Source organism: Stigmatopora argus, chromosome 14 (genome assembly GCF_051989625.1).
Source record: "Stigmatopora argus isolate UIUO_Sarg chromosome 14, RoL_Sarg_1.0, whole genome shotgun sequence".
In the NCBI taxonomy this organism is placed as follows: Eukaryota; Metazoa; Chordata; class Actinopteri; order Syngnathiformes; family Syngnathidae; genus Stigmatopora; species Stigmatopora argus.
The window spans coordinates 12,505,629-12,527,408 of NC_135400.1; the positions used below are offsets into that span (position 1 = coordinate 12,505,629).

Consider the following 21,780-nt stretch of genomic DNA (forward strand, 5'->3'; position numbering starts at 1 on the left):
TGTTGTTGTCACTAAAGAAGAACCAGTTGATATTGGAATGGCAACATCTCGGGCAGGACAGCGAGTCAAACTGGACATTTCTTCTCTTGATAAGCCTGACTTTACTGAACAATTTTTCTTAAAAATAGCTTAACTCTGTTTTTGCTGCAGTGTGGGTCTGTGATGTTGTGGAAGCTTAGATGTTGCCTCGTATTAATAAAAGCAGGGCAGCAGACACGTGGCCCTAATAATATCCACCCGCCTCCTCATCAAGCTGACTCACTCTCCTCCTCCTCCTCCTCGCTCGACACCTTCTTCTACTGGTCCATGTCAATGTCATCTACCTCCTCCTGCCTAGTGCCTTCCACTCCTCTGGCCTCCTACTGCTAAATTCTCCTTTCTTCTGAAGCCTCCACCATTAATCTCCTGATTTCTTCAACCAACCTCTTGTTCTCACATCATGGTTTTCTCCTTCTACCTCTTCTGTTCTTCTTGTCTGTTTCTGATTTTTTTCCTCCTTATTTTATATCTTCTTGCTGTCTCCTGCCTACTTGCTGGAAGCTGCCTGTGGGAGGCACTGTTTTTCAGCCTCACAATTGAGAAAAAAACGGGTAGTGGGAAGTGAGCAACTCCTAGTGGAGCCTGAAGGAGGAATAGGAATGTTCGGACATGTCTGCTAGTTGTAAAAGTTCCATGTCTGGAATATTCGGCGATGGCGAGCATTTAAATCTGAATTTCCACCTGAAAGCACTCCTTTGAAACATTACCCCCCTCCAATTCCCAAGGGTTGGCGTGCGGAATAATTGTGGCGAAGTGAAAAGAGCGCACGGGACGCACGGCTTCCCCTCTCCATGGAAACATCGTCGCCGGCCGCCTTTGTCGGGAAATTAAGCGGCGAGTGATAACGGGCCTTGAATGAGTAACAAATAACGAGGGAAGGGGAGCTAAGGGATGGCGGGTGTTGCTATTTACCCCATTTGCAGCTATTACACTAAATGGAGTGTGGAGGAGGCTCATTTGGATTGGCGGATGGCGAATGCGGGTTAATGAGCTGACGACGAACGAACGATTGGTGCCTTGCTCACAGGCAGGTGGGACCGCTCCCATTGTCACTGCTCTTTCACAAATAAGGCACAACCAAAGGACACGCAGAACAATGCGGCCAAGGATGCAAACGAGAAGAAAACAAAGAAAATAGAAGGTGAAGAAGACGAAGGAAACAAGAATCGACGGTTGTGAACAAGAGGAAGACTGATGATGATGAGAATGACAAGAACAAAATAAAAATGAAGAAAAAGATGAGACTGAAGTCTCAAGTACTACAGTAGCATGGTTTGCTTCATTCTAGTTCAGTTCAGACATTCTATGCCAGTTAAATGGTAGTCATCGTCTTTAGCAGATGCAAACCCAATTTTGGAAGATTCTCATCTTTTTGGGTTCTGTCCACTTTGAGCAGAGTTGAAACTATGTTAGAAAGTTTGAGTATACTTTTCGGTGAGATTCAAGTAAATTTCTGGAGCATTTTTTTCCCACTGAGTACCCTCTTTTACCTACATTTAAGAACATTCATGGCTCGCTTGATGGCACTTTATTCCAGTCCTGGGGCGTCCTCGCCCCAGAAAGATGTCTCTTTGGTGAGAAGATGACTTGAGCAATCAAGTGGCCCCGACCTGAGCCCAAAAGCAATCATGTGCGTGACTCTAATCCCGACTTTAAGTGGGCTGCGGCGAGCGCGCTAAGCCGGTGACTTAATGCGCAGTCGTGGTCCCTCGGTTTTGTGGCGGCTTCATGTGTTTTAGGTGCCGTTTTGCTGGCGGCCCCCTGACAGGCCGTCGTGCCGTGTTTATGCTAATGTGTACGTCCCGGGTCACGTCTAATTCCCAGCAACGGCGATGTGGATGTCACCGTCCGTAGATGGCAAAGCGGAGGGTACACGTGTTGGAAGGGTTACGGAGGAAAAACATCTTTTGAGCTTCTGGCAAAAAAGGGAAAATGAGAAATTATTTGATTCTGTAACTTGAGTTTGATGCTTTTTCGAAAATTTGTTGTCATTTCCGTATTAGGATGCACGTTTCTATATCACAGTTAGTTGCAAAATTTCCCCTCAAAACCAGATTTTTATTTTTCTCTTATGTGATTTCTTTATCTATACTCCAAAATGGATGACCTATCCACATCGTCGTGTGATAGACTCAGGTTTCTTGTTCTAAGTAAAGGTTAATTCATTCTCCATTTCCATTTTAGGCATTTCAGTCATCAAAGTTTGATTTTGAAATGCCACAAGCATCTGATATTTTACACTTGATTTAAATAACCGCTTCTTATGCTTTGCGCTTCAACATTTTGTCCTTCTTTGATGTTTTTCGGAAGCATGAAGGAGGTGTCGCTACTGCGAGGTCCCCTGACGGGGTCTTTGATTTTAATCTGACGCTGATGATATTTGTCCAGGACGACCTCTGCTTGCACAGCGTAATTACCTCGTGCTTCTCTATTGGCGTGCCGATTGGAAATCGATGCGCCATAAGGAGGCGACGTCGATGCTTATTAAGTTCGCTGACCTGGCTCATTGTCTCGGAACGACGCCAAATGGACCCAATACGGTTGCTGGAGGGTTGTCATTGTGAACCGCGTACATAAAGCATTTTCATTCCGATCAGGCAAAACAAAAAATAGACCAAAATCACGTCAGGGTTGACTAGAATCGTCTACAGTAAAACCGGGCGAAGAAAGTTCTCAAGTGTACTACTACAACATGCTCCTTTTCTATGAGGGTTGGCCGTTTAAAGGGAAGAGGTCCTTGAAGGCATTGCGACCGCTCCGTCTCGACCGGAAGGCGCTTTTCTTTTTATGGATTGGACGCCTGGTCTTTTATGAGCTTCACTGAAGCCAATAACGTAGCCGCCAGCTCTTTATGGGAAATGGCGTACTTCAACAAGGACGCAGAAGGGCTGGAAAACAAGCTGACAAAGCCCGTCGTCAGTCGAAAACCATACTATCGGAGCCCAATTTATAGAAAAAAACCCATTAAAAACCATAACCCTGGTTTTAAAGATGAATTAGAAATCCAAGAAACCTTCATTTGAGACTCCAAGCTTTGAAAAAACCTGGCTGGAAATCTTTACCCTTGTTTGCAAACAAAAATTTTGTATCCCGGCTCATCTTCAAAGTCCAAAACACGCCTGAAGTTAGTAAATACACGAATCAAAAAAGAAAAAAAAAACGTTGGATTTTAATTGCAGGCCGGTTCGCATTCGTGCGTAACCGTGAATTCATTTCCCTTGATTCAAATTCTGCTTTTAATCATGAAATGAGTGTCATTATTTTTCAAAAATGTTTCCTCACAAGTTCCGTGAAGGAAGTATCTGACGGAAATGTTTAATTTAGCAAATAATTACGATTGGAACATCTCCATGAAGGTCGGAATAAAAATGTAATTACTGTGAATAAATAGGTGAATATTTCCATGTTTTGTCAAGCGAGCCTTGTGTGGGTTCAGTCAAGGTTAGCTCTTTGCATGTTGGCTTCTCTCATTTTGCATCCAGAGTGTGTCCATGTAAACTTGCGCAAAGTTGGGTTGCCGTTAGTAAGGATCTTGTCGGTGTGACCTGTTTATAGTTGCTACGGTTACGCTTCTTGTTAGAGGAGTTGTTTTGAACTCTGGCGGCAGCCAAAGTTGGATGACAGTGGAACTTAGAACTACTGCACGTTTTTGAGTCGCAATGCTTCTGTCGAGATCTGAAACAACCCGTGACCGGACGTTTGGTCGCCCGGACGTTTGGTCGCCCGGGTGAATATAATTTTGAGAGCTGGTTTCAACAGTAGATATTTAGATATTAAACTCTCTTTCTCATAAATATAATTTTGAGAGCTGGTTTCGACAGTAAACTCTCTGTCATGTTGTCAAACGTCCGGGCGACCAAACGTCCGAGTACCGAAACAACCCATCTTCACTTTCTGTAGGTTTCACAATAACTAAAAAAACTTACTTTTTGTCCAGATTCTTTTTGTTGTTGTTGAATTCTTCTATACTATCCAACTCATTTGAATCGAATTTTCTTCAACCCTATGTGTCGCAATTCTTCGTCCAGATTTCATTACGGTTCTTAAGCTTCATTCAATATCCATCAACTTCAATATCTTAAAAGGTCTTCAAGTTCCTAAATAATTTCTCAAAAGCCTTAAATGACCAACCTATTGTAATCCAATGACTAAAATGAACGTAGAAAACTCAAAGGTCCTAATGTCCTTTTGTAATGCCGTCGTTAATAGCTTCAACGATATCCTGATAGCTCTTAAACGTCTTAAGAATTTCCCAAAAGGCCCTTAAGTAATCTTAATTTATTTTCTTAATAAAGGCACCGTCTTCAATAGCTGGGATAATGGCTAAAAATGTCTTAAATGTTCTTTTAATGCTTCTTATAATATCCTAAAACATCTGGACTAACCTCAATAATGACCCCAAAGCAGTCGTGGAATAACATCTAAAAATGTGGCAAAAGGTTCGAAACGCCCTTAACTCATTGGCTGCTTTTTCCGACAAAGGACACATAGCAAAGACTTCCTGGGGACGGGCCCCCTGGAGGTCAATATTAGCATGGGGAAGAGCAACGGTGTAATTCGGCTCAGGTTGAGGCGCCAAACGTGGAGATGAAGCCCAATGTCCAAGGGCAAACGTCTCCTGCGGCGCTTTGGCTCCAAACGCTCTTTTCAACATTTTTTTTTATTTCAAGCTCTGCCGGGAATTTTAAATCTTCCGCAAACGTGCGTGACTTTCAACCAAATCATCATTAGCGACGACGATGGATGACATTGTGAGGGGGGGGGGGAAATGGGGTCCTCACTTGGTAAATGGAATGTAGACTCAAGGAAATCACTAGAGAGGCTTTTAAAGACATGATTGAGGACATTCCAGCCTTTTTAGACACAAGCGAAGACCTTTTGGAGTCATTTAGGACATGTTTTATATCTCATAATCAGAAACTCAATTTTTAACATAATTTTAAGGTACTATATAGGAAATACGAATGGCCTGGAATCTGCATGGAATCCCTTTTTATACATGTAATGTTCTTAGCACTGCTCATTTTTAGACATGGCAAAGTGAGTCAGTGACCCAAAATTTGATGGAGTTCTCCAAGGTTCCGCTATAGGATTACTGTTATTACCCGCTGATCATGTCCCGTGCAAGCCCAAGGAGAAAACGGAAGAAAAATGACTATTTTCCCCTCTTTATGTTTCAATCTCAAAGGCAAAGTTGCCATCCTTGATTTCAGTGGAATAAAACCTGAATGTCACAAATGTGCTCACGAAGGGCAGCGATAAAGACAAAATTGCTCAAGCGGGACGCAAGAGAGCATGCTTATTGGCCCGTCCGTCGTCTCGAGGGCTTCGGTGAAATGCCGACAAAGTCCTTGGTTTCGGTTGTCCCCACCCGGCCAGGCGATAATGCAGTAACGTCATCTTCCATGTTTGTTGCATCATCACTCGATACGGCGAGAGAAGCTTTCAAACACGTCGATTTTTATTCTTTTTTTAGAAAATTGGGCCTACCGCATCCTAAATTTCAACTGTAGTTACAAAATAAAAAAAAGGTAAATAATAAAAGTCCTAGATCAGAACCTTGTGGAACTCCATTTTAGCTTTCAATGTACAAAAAAGATTCCAAAATATTTGCCTAAATTCCAAGGCCTCCTTTCCGACCCAGGAAGTGCGGCTTAATTGGCGCGGTCCGACCAGCCGCTGTCAGCCGAGGCCTTTCGTGGCCTTTTCGTGCCGTTCTCACGGGAGGGGGAGGAAGAAGAGGCGGCTGCGGCGTAATGAGGCTGCGTACCTGCTTGCAGACGGGCGCATCAGGAGGGTCACTTGTGGGCAATTAGAGGGAAATAACGAGAGCTTTCTTTCCTGCCTGTCGTCTGTTTGCCCCCCATCAGCTTCCCGCGTTCCCCTGCTTCTTCCTCCTTCTGTTTCCTATGAAGAGTGTCATGATACTTCGTCAGGAAGAGAGAAAACTGGCAACAAACAACAACAAGCGAGCACTGTGCACAAAGATTTGCCGTTGCCAATTTTTTCTTCTTAACATGTTTTTTGGTCTAAATTGCTTCGTATTTAGTGTGCCTTTTGGGGACATGGAACTTGATTGGGTATAATTTTACTTTCTATGTAGATGTGTATATATACATTTCTCGCATTCCTTATTATCAAATATTGATCTTTAGATAGAAAACAGTCCTATCACTAGTTAATTTAGTTTATTTCATAAATGGACTAAGTGCAACTATACATAGGAGTGAAAAGTTGAATTCAACGCTGCAATCTTGATTTTTCTGCCATCATCACTTCATTCTTGATTTAGATTCACAGTGCATTTTAAATATTTTTAGTTTTGTAACTAATTCAATTATTCTTTCCCCCACTAGCTGGGGCCAATCTACCACTAATTTTAATTATTTCACTTTTATTTACAGTGATAGGCCAATCCATATTGATTAGAAATTCAGTTTTACTTTAAAAAAATCAATTTTACTACTAAGCTTCTATTTATTCCCAATAATATACAAATACAATTGTTTTCAGATTGAATTTTTCAGAAATGTAAATCATTTGGACTTCTTTCTTTCAGTCTAATTAATTTTCTTTTCATATTTTAGACTCAGATTTAAAGATGCAGACTCCAATCTAACCCAGGCTGTGTGATATTTCAAAACATTCAATTCCATTAAATTCAAGACAGTAAGGAAGCGAAATGGATTGATTCCACTTTTCCACCTTTTGACGTTCACTGCGGTTCGCTTGTGGAGGGAACCAACTCTGCTGACAGTGATTGATGGCCTTCATAATTGTCCACATTCCCTCCATTTGCCGTCCAAATGCCCCTAAACGCTCCCGTTCCCGTCATTGTGTCTTTTACATGCACTCGGCGTGCTCGTCGTCGTTTTAGGGTCCGCAGCGTGATCAATAATTCACTGGCGGGTAAAGCGTGTGAAATGGCGAAGCAGGAGTAATGCACAGGCGCAACGGTGGCGCTTGGGGTTTTTATGAGACGAAAGAAGCGTAAAAATTGATTAGAAATCTAATTGAACCCGCACTAAATCTTTTTATGGTCCATTTGCAACCCCCCTCAAAAAAAAAAACGAAATGAGTGTTCTTGCCTCGTTCGCCTTGCAGCCAACAAACAAAAATGGGAATGAAATGAAATAGTGTGAGAGTGATATTGCAGCAGTCGTACTCATTAAAATACACGAATTGAAGATGCAAGAGTGTTTCTGTCAAATATAGTGCAGTTAAACAATAAAAAATGGCTGCTTCCAATCAAAAATAGCCAGTTTCATGGACTTTATTTGTGGGTCGACTCATGCTAAAACATACCTGCCAAATGAAAATTAATTAGAGGGCTGAAATTTCCCAAAACTCCCAGTTGAAGTATTTCTTTGAAGGGCCCTTGGATATTTACCCTAAAATAGATCCTTTAAAGTACAGCACAATGACGGACTCCCCGTGTCGTTTCAGGCAGGGCTTCTTAAGACTATTTTGTGGGTCTTTTTCATGAGTGTCACGCCTGCTGAATTTCATATTTTTAAGTGAAATCTAATTAGGAGTCTGAATTTTGAAAATCTTCCAATAGAAATGTATTAGGGCTTCTTGAGACTTTTTGACGGTCTACTCATTATACCTGCCAAATTTCATGTTGCTAAGTGAAACAGCTTCAGGGGCTGAATTAAAAACAAAACAACAACCCGGGGGCATGACAAGCCAAATTTTGTTTTGAACCGGAAATTCTACTTAGCCTAAGAATAATAATGTCCAAGAAAGAAGCTAGTTTTAATTGGTCCAATATGGGATCAACGCAGTGGCGGGCCGTCAGGGCCTTCAAGGCTTTCTCTGCTGGACAAGCAAATATATTGTGTTGTTTCAAAGCCATTTTCAAGACTGACTATGCCAGAAATATGACAGACAGACTCGACTTTCAGCATTAGCTTCAATGGCGATTTAAAAGAAGGAAGAAAGGAGGATGGATATTGTGTACATTTAAAAAGGATTTTTGGTGAGTAAAATATGGCTATATTCCTAAATAATATTTCAATTTTGGGCCCGGTTCTGATATCTGAAAAGCTCCAATGTTTGTATTTAATCACTAAATGCTGCTAGGAAGTGGATTTTACCCCATTTTAGTGCAATTTTTGCCGTTTCGCGTATGGACGTATATGGACGTATCGACCTTCATCGCTGTCGGTTTCCCGGGGAAATGATACCCTGGGCCTGGTTCTGATGTCTAAAAAGCTCCAGTATTTGTATTTAATCAATAAATGCTGTTTTCGGCTGGATTTTACCCCATTTTCGGGCAATGTTTGCCGGTACGCCATTGACGTTCATCGCTGTCTTTTCTTGGGAAAATCACCGCCCTGGCCCGGTTGTAATGTCTGAAAAGCTCCAGTATTTGTATTTAATCATGAAATGCTGCTAGGAAGTGGATTTTACCCCATTTTTGTGCATTGATTTATTGATTATTTTTTATATGTCGCAGCTGTAGCTGCAGTCGAGGTTTTATAGCCATAAAATAGTTTTTGAGGGTTGGATTGATTCGTTGAAGGCGCTACGAGAAAATGCACGGACCGCCACTGGATCAATGCGAGGGAATATTCATTTTATCCGAAGCGGTGGTGATGTTTCTAGCAAAGAATATTGCAATTAATGACTGTACTTGATTGATAAAAAGATGGTACGACTTTACAAGTAACCGGGTTAGTGAAGTGGCCGTTACGAAAAGCGTGAATAATTGAAGTCATTCCGAGAAGCAGAATCAACAAAAGCCGCTTTTTTATGTGTCGCGGCGCCCTCTTTGCTCGGCGCAATGTCAAGGCTCTGCGCTTCGGCGGCGGGGTTGCCTTGGTGATGCTGCGCCGCTTCCTAATGTTTGAATATCAAAAGAATGTCGAACTGATTTGCGGCATAATGAACGGTGAAGAATTAAATTAAAATACACAAAGGAGACTTAGCACTCTTTCGCACCGGATGCCGCTTTAACTCTTGACACGCTCAGCCGCAAATGAAAAGAATTTATTTGAACACCGTCAAAAATTTATTTTCCTACAAATATACAAAACAGGATTAATTGGCGATGAATTATTATTCCGCTTTAGCTCATTGGCCGCCATCGACGGCACTAAACGTTACGTTTATTTATTTTGGCAAGATCTGGCAGTGAATTAGCATGTTGCATTCCCAATGCTTTTATTCATACTACAACATTTTTGATATTCCTGGATTTATTCCACATTATTCTCTTTTCTTCCAATTCCTGTTGGTGTTCTAACACTTTTGTCCATTCTTAAATATCAAGCGACATCCAGTACTAGCTTCCATATTGTGACTTGTAGTGTGTCTCTATACTTTGGTTGGAAATCTTGTCGGAATGAGTGGCTCCATTTGGTTTACTTTTGGGGAGTTGAGAAATGGAGTTGAGCCGTCAGCTGCCGTGCCGACCAATTTTAGGCCACCTGCCTTTCAAAAGATGTCTGAAGTGGAAAATCACACCTGATGGCCCACTAGGATGCTTTCAAACCACTAGATGCTTGCACTGAAGTCAATGTCCAAATCAATTATGTGGAAAAAATGAGGCTCATCACACAAAAAAATAAAAAATCCACACTTTCTTCTATGCACAGCTGATGTGGAATATACTTTGGGAACGATGCGGGAGCACTTTGATGTGCAACCAGTAAAGATGAGGACGAAATCCCGCTGAGGTCATTTGCTCTGTCTGTGATATGTCGATCAAGGAGAAGAAATGTGGAGACGCAGCGTGAGCAAGGGTTCCTCAAAAAAAGACAAAACATCCGCCGTACCACATAAAAGCACATCAAAATGTTCAACTCTCCAGGTGTCCCAATACTTTTCACCTAACGTCCACATTTTCATATTTAATTATTCTGGCCATCATACTCATTACTTAAAAGCAAACCATATATTTTCTTGACTTTTTATTTTGTGTTGTGTCCATCTACTCTTGTCCAACTATTTTTCCTATTTCAGTTGCCACAATACTTTTGTCTACACTTGTGTGCGTAGCAATTTCTTGCATTTTTCATGTCCCAATACTTTAGTTCAAACGGCCCCGTTTTGAGTTGTGAGTCCTTTTGTGTCCTTTTGTCACGGTAACCAGAAGTGATGTCCGCCCTCTGGGGAAGCTCTCTCTACGAAAGTGCTAAACGAATGTGTGCGTGGGCGAGAGCCCTGATGCTAAACAATGATGTCATACTTTTCGTACACAGTGTATTACATCACACTGTAATAGCATCAGAATTTGGACAAGCACATCCGTTTATCAAACTATTTTTCAATAATTCTGCCTCCAAAGCCATGTCCGTCACGAACAAACCCACGAAAAAAACTCTCAAAGACACCCAACAGCGGTTTGGATGTTTTGGTTTGCAATAAATATTTTAGCTCATCTTTAACATTTTCAGGATTTTATTCTTATGTTTTGAAATGTTAGCTCCCAAAGTATCAGAATGATCTAGCATTTGTTGGACATGTCTGACAAGAGTAGACCAACAAAAATGAAAACAAGTGGTTCAAATCAGTCCCCTCAAAGACCACTCAAAGACACCCAACAGCGGTTTGGATGTTTTGGTTTGCAATAGATATTTTACTCATCTTAAACATTTTCTGGATTTTATTCTTATGTTTTGAAATGTTACCTCCCAAAGTATCAGAATGACCTAGCATTTGTTGGACATTTCTGATCAGTCCCCTCTCAAAGACCACTCGAAGACACCCAACAGCGGTTTGGCTGTTTTGGTTTGCAATAGATATTTTAGCCTCATCTTAAACATTTACAGAATATGTTTTGAAAAGTTAGCTCCCAAAGTATCAGAAAGAATTTGGTGGACATGTCTGAAAAGATTAGACAAACAAAAATCTCTCAAAAAGCAATGCCAGAAAAAACAAGGGGTTCAAATCAGTCCTCTAAATCTAGTTCCACTTATCCACATGAAATTTGGTGAGCATGCCTATCATGAGTAGACAAAAAAGTCTTAAAAGACCATGCCTTAAAATGCAAAATACCTCATTTTGCTTTGAAGCAGACATTTCGGCTCCTTTTCATCATGGAGTGAGTGCTGCCAGATTTTTCATTGAAAATGGATCGAACGTCTCTTGCCATTCACGCCAATGTGACCCCGGCCCACTACCTCACTTGTCACCTGACGAGTGTCACTCACTATTTATCCCCGCCCCCCGAAGACTTCATTAACCAAAGAGCATTGGCTTCATTCATCAAAGAGGGGATCTGTTTGTCATATTTAACGCATGTCACATGACTTAGTGACCAATGTCAAGAAGAACAACCTCCCCCCCACTCACCCAGAAGACCCCCCGAGGGAAGGCGAGCCAATGAATGAGCGATGAGATGATTGTTACACCATCATAACACTCATCTAATTGCCAATTTCTCTTTTTAATTGAATTTGCTGGAGTGAGGAGGATGGAGATGGGATTCCTGCCACTGTGTATGTCGGTGTGTGTATGTGTGTGTGTTCGTGTGTATGGCTGTTGACCGGGCAAGTCCGTTAATGAGGGGAAACTATGACACTGGGTGTTGTCTGCAAAGACTTGACATCCTCCACAGCAACTAAACTTCCTCTCAGGACATTTTGAGGGTGGACAGCCTTGCCTGAACGTCATTTCTGTCAGATAGTTGTGATGAAGTGCAATATCGGACTGTAGCAAGATGGAAATATTTGATAAATCTAATTGTATTGGGATACGAGTGATCAGATTTGGGAGTTGAGAGTGGAAAATTAAAGTCAAAGATGAAGTATTTTGGATATCAAGAGCCAACAAGAATGTTGGTATACCAATAAAAAATAAATCTTCAGAGGCTATGCCTGAGAAAACATGAGAAGTCTGCCAATTTGGAAGTGTTGTGTTAAGGATTACTATTTTGGTAATTGAAGTGTTGTGTTAAGGATTACTATTTTGGTAATTGTCAGGGTTTATAAGAACATCTGGAAAATTGATAGCAGCACGTCTGTTTAACTTCACAACAATCAAATTGATAGATTTCGGTCATGAGGAGACTCGAGAAAGAAGTCTGTCACCTTTAATGTCATTTTTTAATGGTGTTTACTTTTGATAGTTGATTTAAAAAAATTCAGCCTCCTGAACTGATTTAATTTAGCAGCTTGAAATGAAATTCCATTTCATTCCATTGTTTTGACTTAGTTTTCTTTGCACTTTAGTTCCCTCTTTCTCTTTCCATCTCTCGCCTTGAGCGAGCGTTGGAATGCGAGCCGCTCACTGTCCATTTCTCCGGTCGCCATCCGACCCGGATTAAATGACCGAGCCCCGGACGGACGCTCCCTTTTACGACGACGCCCATCGACCAATCATAGAACAGCGCTCTCCCTCTCTCTCTTCTTCCTTTGCTCTCGCTCGCTGCCTCTCTCTCACTCACCTTCCTCCAAAGCATCCCATCATTCTCATCTTCCTCTTTCTCCTCTTCTTCCTTGCAGCGTGCAGTCCGAGGAGGACTTCTTGTCTTGGTGGAGAGACAAAGGCACGACAGAAGAAGTGTGACGTAGCATCAACTGTGAGTACAACACACACAGACACAAAAAGATGCCCACAAGTTCAAATTGTTGACAAACATGCTTGAATTAGTATCTTTAGTTTCGTTCATTTTGTTACATGATACACTACATCACTTCTTGAAACAAGTAGCCGAGTGAATAATGGGATTTTCATATTTCAATTAAATGTGAAGTTGTGTTTTAGCTAATGCATAGCTTTAGAGAATGGGGAGTTTCAGGAGGGTGAAAGAACTGTTTTATGACTCAAAGAAGATATGTGAACAAAGTTTTAATATTTCTTGTATCAGTCATTGATTGGCCGGTCACATGCTTCCACTTCCTGATTGTGAGACACGTGATGTTCATTTTGGCTCAAGTCTCATTACATGAATGTAATATTCTGCATTTGAGAAAGTATTTGATTAAGGATATATTTTGACGGTTTAGTCTCTGAATTGTTTCCCCAAACTATTTGATCTCAGTCTGTTCTTTGGTCTCGAGTTCCAAAGGTCTTAATCTTGTTTTAGGACGTTTTCACACATAAAAAGTCTGTACTTGGCTTTTTTTTGGTCTGTTGCAAAATATATAGTATCATTTTTTGGTGTGATGTGGTTTTTAACATTGCTTTTCACATTGCAACTTTTGCAACAGTCGCAGGATTTGACAGCAAATGTGAAAGCATCGTTCAATCATTGGACAAAACGCTGTGGGCGGGGTAACATGGTAAAATATGGAAGTAAAAAAAAATCAGTGTGCTCCTCATAAGCCCTTCGCCTTCATCCCAGGCCTCAGTCGTGGTCTAAACCACAACCTTCTGCCTTGCCTTGTGGTGTTTCTTGGCCATCATGTGCTTTTTGAGGCATAATTGTTTTGTGTCTTATCAAAAAATGCAACGCGAGATCATAATGCTGGCCAAGATCGGACGTCTATCGCCGTCAATGTCGCTGAAACATGATAGTCTACTGTCATGTTTCTCCACCATCTCGCCAGTTTGTTCGTAATTGGAGGAAAGTCAATAGTTTCTCGCTAGGCGTTTTTTCTTCTTCCACGTCACCGCAGAGACGAGGCCCCGTTATTTGTCGGCGTAATCGATCGGGCGGCAGCGGGTAACGGGCGCCAATCATCAATACACTGACTTACGAGGCGAGGCCGCCGCCGTCCCCTCCGGCTCAATTACAGCGGCCTCCTTCTGTACGCCCTCTGCAAGGTCAACCATGGTGTCGGCTTCACATCATTTTTCTTTTTTTTCTGCGAGCTAGCGCGGCTGCTAAATGTTTAATGGCGGACTCGTCGATATCCGCTCAGTTCATGAAGGAGGAAAAGCTCTCGTGGGTACTGTGAAGTCAAAAGTGGAAAAATTCGGATTCACGATAGTCACTAAATGTCAAATGTGCAAGACGATGGTATTCATCGACAAGTAATCGATCGTTGGAGGTATCAACAGGTATTTCTTCTTTCTGATGTTTCATTTAAAGACCCTGAAAATATTGGTTTTGATTCGTCAAGGAAATTAGAAGCATTTTTGAATTAATGAAAAACTGATGAATTGATTTAGCCTGAAGATAAAATGAACTTTAACTTTGATTCACTTTTTTAAGTTGGGGTAGGCCAAGTTTATTCGGAGATAGTTGGCCAGAAAATGATTTTAATAGTTAGAAAACTAGTGGAGGTTCAACAATAGAATGTTTCATAAATATTCATATTATGGATTCCTGAGCACATGTTGTATATTCTATGTTAAGTAGGCCAAAATAACATTAAAAAGGATCAGAATATTCTAAAAGTGGAGCAGAATATTTTCAAATTGTATCAGAATATTCTAAAAGTGGACCAGAATATTTTCAAATTGTATCAAAATATTCTAAAAGTGGGCCAGAATATTTTCAAATTGTATCAGAATATTCTCCAAGATATTGAAAATTTCCCCAAATGCCCTAAATTCCTCAAAATCTTTCAAATTGGGAACAGAATATAGTAAAAAACACCAAGTAGACCAAGCTGTCCAGACATTGATATCATTACAAAATCAAATTTCAGTTTTGGCCCTTCTTCGAACAAAAATAAGAAAAAAGAGCGACTGTCAAGAGAGAAAGCGAACATCTTTGCTTTTCAATGATTTCCTGTGTTGGACGTAATGGCCGCTAATGAGATGTCCTGCATGGTTGTCGCCCAGTCAATCATTTCACATCACAGTCATGCTTGGAGATTTCTTTTTTTTTTGATTTGGTAAAAGCGAGCAGTATTGGCGGACGTCTTTAATGGAGCAAAAAGAGTTGCGCGAACATCAGACGGAGGCGCTCGCTCCTTTTTATTGGCCGATGGGGGAAGAAAATAACGGTGAATGGGATAACGCGCTAATGGACTTGAGGGACAAAATGAAGCGGCAAATGAGGACCAAATGGGAGCCGCATGGCGCTGATGGAAAGTTTGCAGCCTCAAAATCGCGCCAAATATCTTGGCAAACCAATGGAGGAATTCGGAATGGTCGTTCGCCTGTGCCACAGACCGCGATGGGTGTCCAATCCATTTGAACTGGGAGGCACGGGCAACAATCGTTTGGTCAAAATGGATTGGATTGGTATCGTTGTCAATTGCAAGGCAGTATTTTCCTGCAGTGGCCAGACATATTTTTTGTCGAAAATTGTCGAATTTGGACACAAAATTGTAGAAAATTTCTGCAAGAAACAAAACAACGGATAGTTTGCAATGAATCAACGTTGCTGCAGTCCTCCTAAAGAGCCGCGCTCTAACACCCTGCTGACATTCTCAAAGAATCTCCTGAGGCTAAGCTCGGCCAATTAAAGTAATCTTCAGGCTCATTGATTCAGTGGGACTGAACACGACCATTCAATAGCAGACCTCCCATTTCAAATTAATCGGATGTCTCCGTCACTGGTAGCTAATGTGTTAATAAAAGGATTTACTAAAGAGGCAGATTATCTTCTTGACACGAGGAAAGGGAAAAACAGCAGGTTGGATGGACACGGAGGCCACAAAGTAAGAATAGTCACGTATGAAATGGAAATAGTCATTGGTTGTGATGTAGAACTCTTAAAGTCAATTAGCACAGCTTGATTGGCTGTCACCTCCGTAGCCGTGCTTCCTGTTTGCGCGTCGTAACGAGTGACACTTGTCACGCTAATTGGCTTATTTATAGCTTCACAAACTTCTTGTGCCCGCCCCACCAACTGCGTTTGAATAAATTCTTGTTGTGACAGAAATCGTTGAACGCAACAATGCCAGCCTCCGATTTGGCGAGCTCTCATGACGAGTGACGGGCTCAACCAATCAGAGGCAGTGTCCAACCCTTTCTGATTTTTTTCCTCTTTTTTTACTACTTTCATTTTTCTGTCTTTTCCTTCATCCCACTACTTTTCCTACCTTTCAACCATTTTTTTCTTATCCTATTGTGATTTTTTTTTGGTAATGATTCCTCTTCTCTCCCCTACTCAGCTGCATGTTTTTCTTCTCGCCTCCTCCTTATTTATTGTATTCTTCTACTTTTCACTTAAAATAAATAAAATCATTTTCTCCATTCTCCTCCTCCTTTTTTCCTCCCCCTTTTCTAATTTTCCTCTTTTTCCCCAGGCTCCATTCCTTTCCTCTTATCCTCTCTCCAGCTCTCTTCACCTTTTCCTTTCATTTTCTTCCACATTTTTCCTTCTTCGATTCCCTTTTTATTTATTTTTTTGCACCCCTCCTCTTCTAGTGCCTCTTCTGCACTCTCGGCTTCCTTGTCAGCCGGCGGAGCCACTCAGGTGAGAGCGGGCGGTCATCGCGACGGCTGCTTATCTCACCTCTATCGATTGGACGCGTGTGTTGATGTGTGTTGGTGCGACCAATCAATGGGGGCATTTCATTCTCCTTGAAAAGTCCTTTGTTTGATCCCTGTCCCTGATTGGACGGGCCTGGTGCTAAGAGGACCTAAGAGGTTCTGATGGGAAGTTAATATGAACATTAAACTCAACCCGTGTTTAACTTCCAATGGTGGAGACTTCCAAATAGATTGGGCGTCTATGGCGGCCAATGGCAACGAATAAGAATATATTTTTTTGCTTTCATCTTGTTTTTTTGGATTAAAAGTGCCAACGCATCTGATTTTACTGCCTTCACCTTCTCGATAAAAATGCAGTTTCACTCATTTTCTAGTTTTCTTCCCTCATAATTTAATGTTTCATGTCATTTTAGTCTAATGGCTTTATGTTTTATGGTCTAATTACGCCATCCTTTTTCATAAGCTGATATTTGCGTTAATTAATAGCTTTTGCGGTTTGAAACATTTTTACAACTTGAATGAAGTCCTTCAGCAACTTTGAGGACAACCCACTACAATTTCACATCACGTGAAAATGGGATAGTTCATATATTGGTTCCCTCATGGAACATCCGGATTCATTTTAAGAACATTCTGGTCCACTTAAGAGATTCTGATTTATTTTGTGAGAACTTTTGAGACCATTTTAATCCAACTTCAATAAATTTGTACCCATCTGGGTTCATATTGAGTCACTTTTGTGGTGAAGAATAACTTTTTCACTTGATTTGACTTGGCGGGATTTTATCCCACTTGATGTGCATTTCTATTCATGAAGACATTTTGTTGTACTTTAAACAACCACATCCACTTTACGGACTCCGGATCTAATCGAACAGATTGTTTCAAAATTTGGTCCGATTTTTACAATATCCTAATCCCTTTTTTTGGGCATTCCGGCGTGCTTGGCCGTGCAAGTTTGGTAAAGTGGTGCTTGTGATAGTGTAGTGCATATTGTCTCCATTTGAAGCATGTGGGCTTCTACTTCTTTCTGGCATGTGGCAAATTCCAATCAGAATTGGTCTCTTTTTGGGCTGCGGCCGGCGCTCTTTTGCGAGTCAATCAAAGTCAGCATCGGTGCCGAAACGGCGCTCGGCGAGAGTGTTATTGATGAATAATCGTTATTCATTCAGAGAAGGCGGGCGCCATGACGCCGGCGGAGAAGACGAGGCAGCCAGGCGGCAAAGTGGCGGCCGGTCCAACAAAAGACGTTCCGGCTGCTTTGCATAAAATCTTTCTTTGTGGCCTTCTTCACCTTCCCAGACTTTTTATCGATTGCTCGCTTTGTTCGACCTTTGGCTTTTTGCGTCGCCGTTGCCACGGAAACATCCAGGCGGAAGGTTCCGTTCTGCCCGAGGACATTTCTGCTCTTCTGTGTTAAGAAAATTTCATTGCGCTTTTGGAATAGCCTAGATGACTTTTGGAACATTCGTTAGCGACGGCCCAAACTGTCAAAATAAATTATTATGAAGTTATTACATTAAATAGATTGTGGATTTCTGAGAGGCTTTTCTGGAGATCTTTTGGAACGTAGTATGTTTGGTTATGTTGCAATTGAATTAGCTTTGGTAACATTGTTTTCCACTTTTCAAGAATTTAAACCTCTTCCAAATGATTCTGATTGGGGAACATATTTGATCTCATTTTGTAATATTCTGAACCACTATGGGAGAACCATGTTAAGAACAGTCTAGTGTAATTTGACAACATTTTGCTCCTTTTTAACATTCCCTTCCACTTCACAAGCCTTTTCAGCCATTCTGGGGGGGGCATTCTAGTCCACATTGATTTGTTAAATGCTGTAGTTCCATCTCATTCCCTCTCTATTACGTGTCTGCCAGACCTTTTCAAAGTATCCATTCTTTATTACATAGTAGAAAACAATAAATATTTTTATGATGGAGGATTATTTCGGGTCCTAGTCGTCATTGTGGGGTATAAAATGTTGTGTTAAGTTGGAATTGCTGTCTGGCAACTGAGAGTTCAGGTTGTTGAGGCTCTGGGAGGAAACCATTAGCATTTAGATTCAAGACCCCCATCCGCCCTCCCTTCTTTCACCCCCACCATTCCCCCGTCATCTCTTCCCTAATGGGCGGGGCCCTGTCTGGGTCCAAGGGGCGTCTTTCCGTGCCTGTCCTGGCTTAAATTTTTTTTTTAGCTGTCAGCGTAGGGGGTGTCGCAACCATGTTGATGATGCGACTCCCATCGATCGACACGTAGCGCCTCCTAATGGAGGTCAGGACACGGTGCATCGCATTCACATCTGCTCTCATTTAGTCATCTCCGTGTACATGACCTATTAGTCAATACATTAATGTGTAGTACTAACTCAACAGCTGCCTTAGTTGTCAAACCATTTGGACTGGGAAGACAGGCAGCGGCTCACAGTAAAATCAGTAAAACAGACCATGAAAACAGCCTCGTTTGGAGGGTTTTGGCCTACTTGGGGACATTTTTGGTCCACTTTGAATTTCATTTTGTAAGCAAAGGATGTAATACTAGATGAACAGTTATGCATCAGAATTATTGCTCCTTATGTGCATGAATGATCAACGTCCTGGACTCCAGTTAATTACAATAGAATAATAATGTATCATCCGTTGTTGTATGCAGGTGGTTATGTTTATGGGGCAGCTGTTGTCAGCGCATTCCCTTCAAACCTTTCCTCTCGGCAATAATATGCACGGGGTGGCTTCTTTCATCCAGACGGAACGCCGTCGGAATGGGATGTGGTGGTGATGAGGCACCGCCGCCGTCTGTTGTGATTGCGGCGATGAACCCGCGTGACCTGGCCGTCGCGTACCTGAGTGAGGCCGCGCGTTAGGCCCCTCCCCCCTCCCCGTTTACTCCCCTTCGCCGATTCCTTTGGAAATAGAAGCAAATTGGCAAAGATGTGATGGCCGTAAATAAAAAATGGCGTGCTGTTAAGAAAAATGTTGACAAAGCCGAATTGGGAAGGCTTGTAATAATAGTACTGAATTCTTTCAGCTAAGAATATGATTGCCATGGTATAATGCTTTCACCCACTTGGCGCTCATTTCATTCATTGACCCTTTAATGCACTTTGGTCCACTTTGGGAAGACATTTTGGGTTATCTTTTTTTATACTCTGTTCACGTGTTCCTTTGTTCGTGTAATTCAGTCTTTGGGATTATTGCTTTCCAATTTAGATAATTATATTTCACTTTCGGGTCATTACATTGTACATTGCACCATTCTCTAGTATATCAGAAACAGTCCACTTTAAAGCAGTTTCTTTTACTTATGGCTCTTTATATTCCACTTGTTTAACTTTGAGAAGACTGTACCACTGTGCAGAGCATTCTGGTCCACTGTGAGAAGGCTGTAGTCCGCGTTAAAGTATTCGCATCCCATTAGAAATTATTGTAGTACGAGTGTAGTCGTCAATGTGTACTTTAGGGTCAGTTTACCCGGAGGGCATTTTGGTCCAGTTTTGTCATACTTGGGCCTGAATAGCTTCGGTTGAGGCTTCAGAACCAATGGTAAATGATGGGGAATAATTATTGATGGGCGATGAGGGTACGTAAGAAACGAGGAGCTCCAGAGGAGTGTGTCGTCTAGTCTCCACCGTCTGGAGGAACCCACTGATCCATCACAGTGCTATTTTTAGTTCTTTGTGGAACATGTGCACTTCCTGGGAATTACTGGCAGTGACTCACGGGATGCTTACATCAAGAGTCTAGTGCCTTGATTCCAGGGGAACCAATTCATCCTGTTGAGGAAGCTCTTTTTATTTACATTTCTTGGTTATCGTAAACACGGGGCACAGGGACACCCTGAATCGGTGGCCAGCCAATCGCAGCAGTCCAACAGCAGATTGGCAAAAGGCAACTATCTGTCTTTCTATTCCATCGCTTTGATGGAGCAACAAACAGATTGTGTGACAGCCAATGGATTGACAGACGGACAGACAGTCTAACTGAGGGACGGACATTTAGACGTACCGACAGAATGACTTACTGACAATCCTGGCCATTAGTCAGTCAGATAGAAGGAAAGGACAGAAAGGCAGACATACTAATCGTCTGTCTTCCAGTCGATCTGCTTGACAGATGTACATTCGGCCATTGTGATAGATTGAATGACAGAAAAGGACAGACGGGCAACACATGACAAACAATTTTGTCCATCGGTTGGTCACACAAAGGGATTGAGAGACATGGGCAGTCAGACAGACAGGTCCATTGGAGATCATGGCAGTAGACAGATGGATGGAAAAAACAGTCTTACGGACTGATGGACAAATATTCTGTCTATCAAACAATCAGGCAGTTGGACGGAACGAGTAGGCCGTCACTCTGTTCGACAGCCGGACAGACCAAAGGCTTTTCAGACAGACAGCCAGACGGTCGGCGCGTGCTTCTGATTTCCATCCCCTTGGGCGCGGCGGGTAATAGAGATCAGTAATTGGCTGCTATAAATCCCGGCAGAGGACAAGGTGGGTCAGAACAGGCTGATTACTTGCACATTACCGTCAATCCCGGCAAGACCCGGCGAGTCCATGTCAGATGGCCCGCTTTCTGGTTATGAAGCAATCCGCATCGCTGCGTGTCTGCTTCTCTAATCAGCCGGCAAAATGTCATCGTGTGTTTAGGAAGCCCCGTGTGCCAAATGAGCCTTTGCCAAATTATAAATGGACGCTTGTCTCCTAACATGTCCGTTCGCTTTGGAGTTGCTCTTGACATTGCACGCTTTGGTGTAATATGGGACTAGAATTTCATCTGACGTAAATCTCATTGGATGCCATTGACACCGATTAGACATTCAATCCATTTGGACTGGGGAAGCCTGACATTGATTGGTAGTCAAGCATGATCACTCAAACTATTATATCTTTAACAATATAATTTCTCTAATATGACTCCTCGTGTGAATCTGGTTGATTTCCCTACTAAATTCGTCTTAATTCCGTTTCAAGATGCATTGAATCAGTTCATAATCTACTTTGAATCCACCTTTGGATGTCTTAAAGCAATTTTGTCTTGATTCTTTTTCAATCTCCTTTAATAATACTATTGTTTGTTTTCATTTAAGAATATGAACTGAATCCAATTTGTATCCCCTCATGGTTCTCACCAATTTGTTTCCTCTTTAGAAACCATTTTAATTCACTGTCATTTCGTTCATTCATTTGAATCGTATTCGAAACATTACTTTATCGACTCTAGAATCTTATTCCAATCAGTTTTGAATCCACTATTTAATCCGATAGTCTTTCCATTGATACATGACATTGTTTATATTTTGTAGATCTCTGTGAGTCCTTTCACAATCAAGCAATGAAAATATCTGCCACGCACTTGTAAACATCTGTCTAGCTTTCGCATTCATATTATGTCAACACCCGTTTGTCCATTCACACCCACTCCATTAAGAATAGATGGCAGACACATCTCA

General features: G+C 41.7%; 1 protein-coding gene across 2 annotated transcripts in view; it reads left to right on the forward strand.

The window, feature by feature from the left end:
* LOC144088075 (RNA binding protein fox-1 homolog 3-like) overlaps positions 1–21,780 on the forward strand; it is a 256,298-nt gene that overhangs the window by 16,714 nt on the left and 217,804 nt on the right. For both annotated transcript variants that reach the window (XM_077618295.1, XM_077618293.1), the window contains exon 4: positions 12,492–12,568. The gene's annotated coding sequence lies outside the window, so the exon portion shown is untranslated. The remainder of the gene's footprint in view (positions 1–12,491; positions 12,569–21,780) is intronic.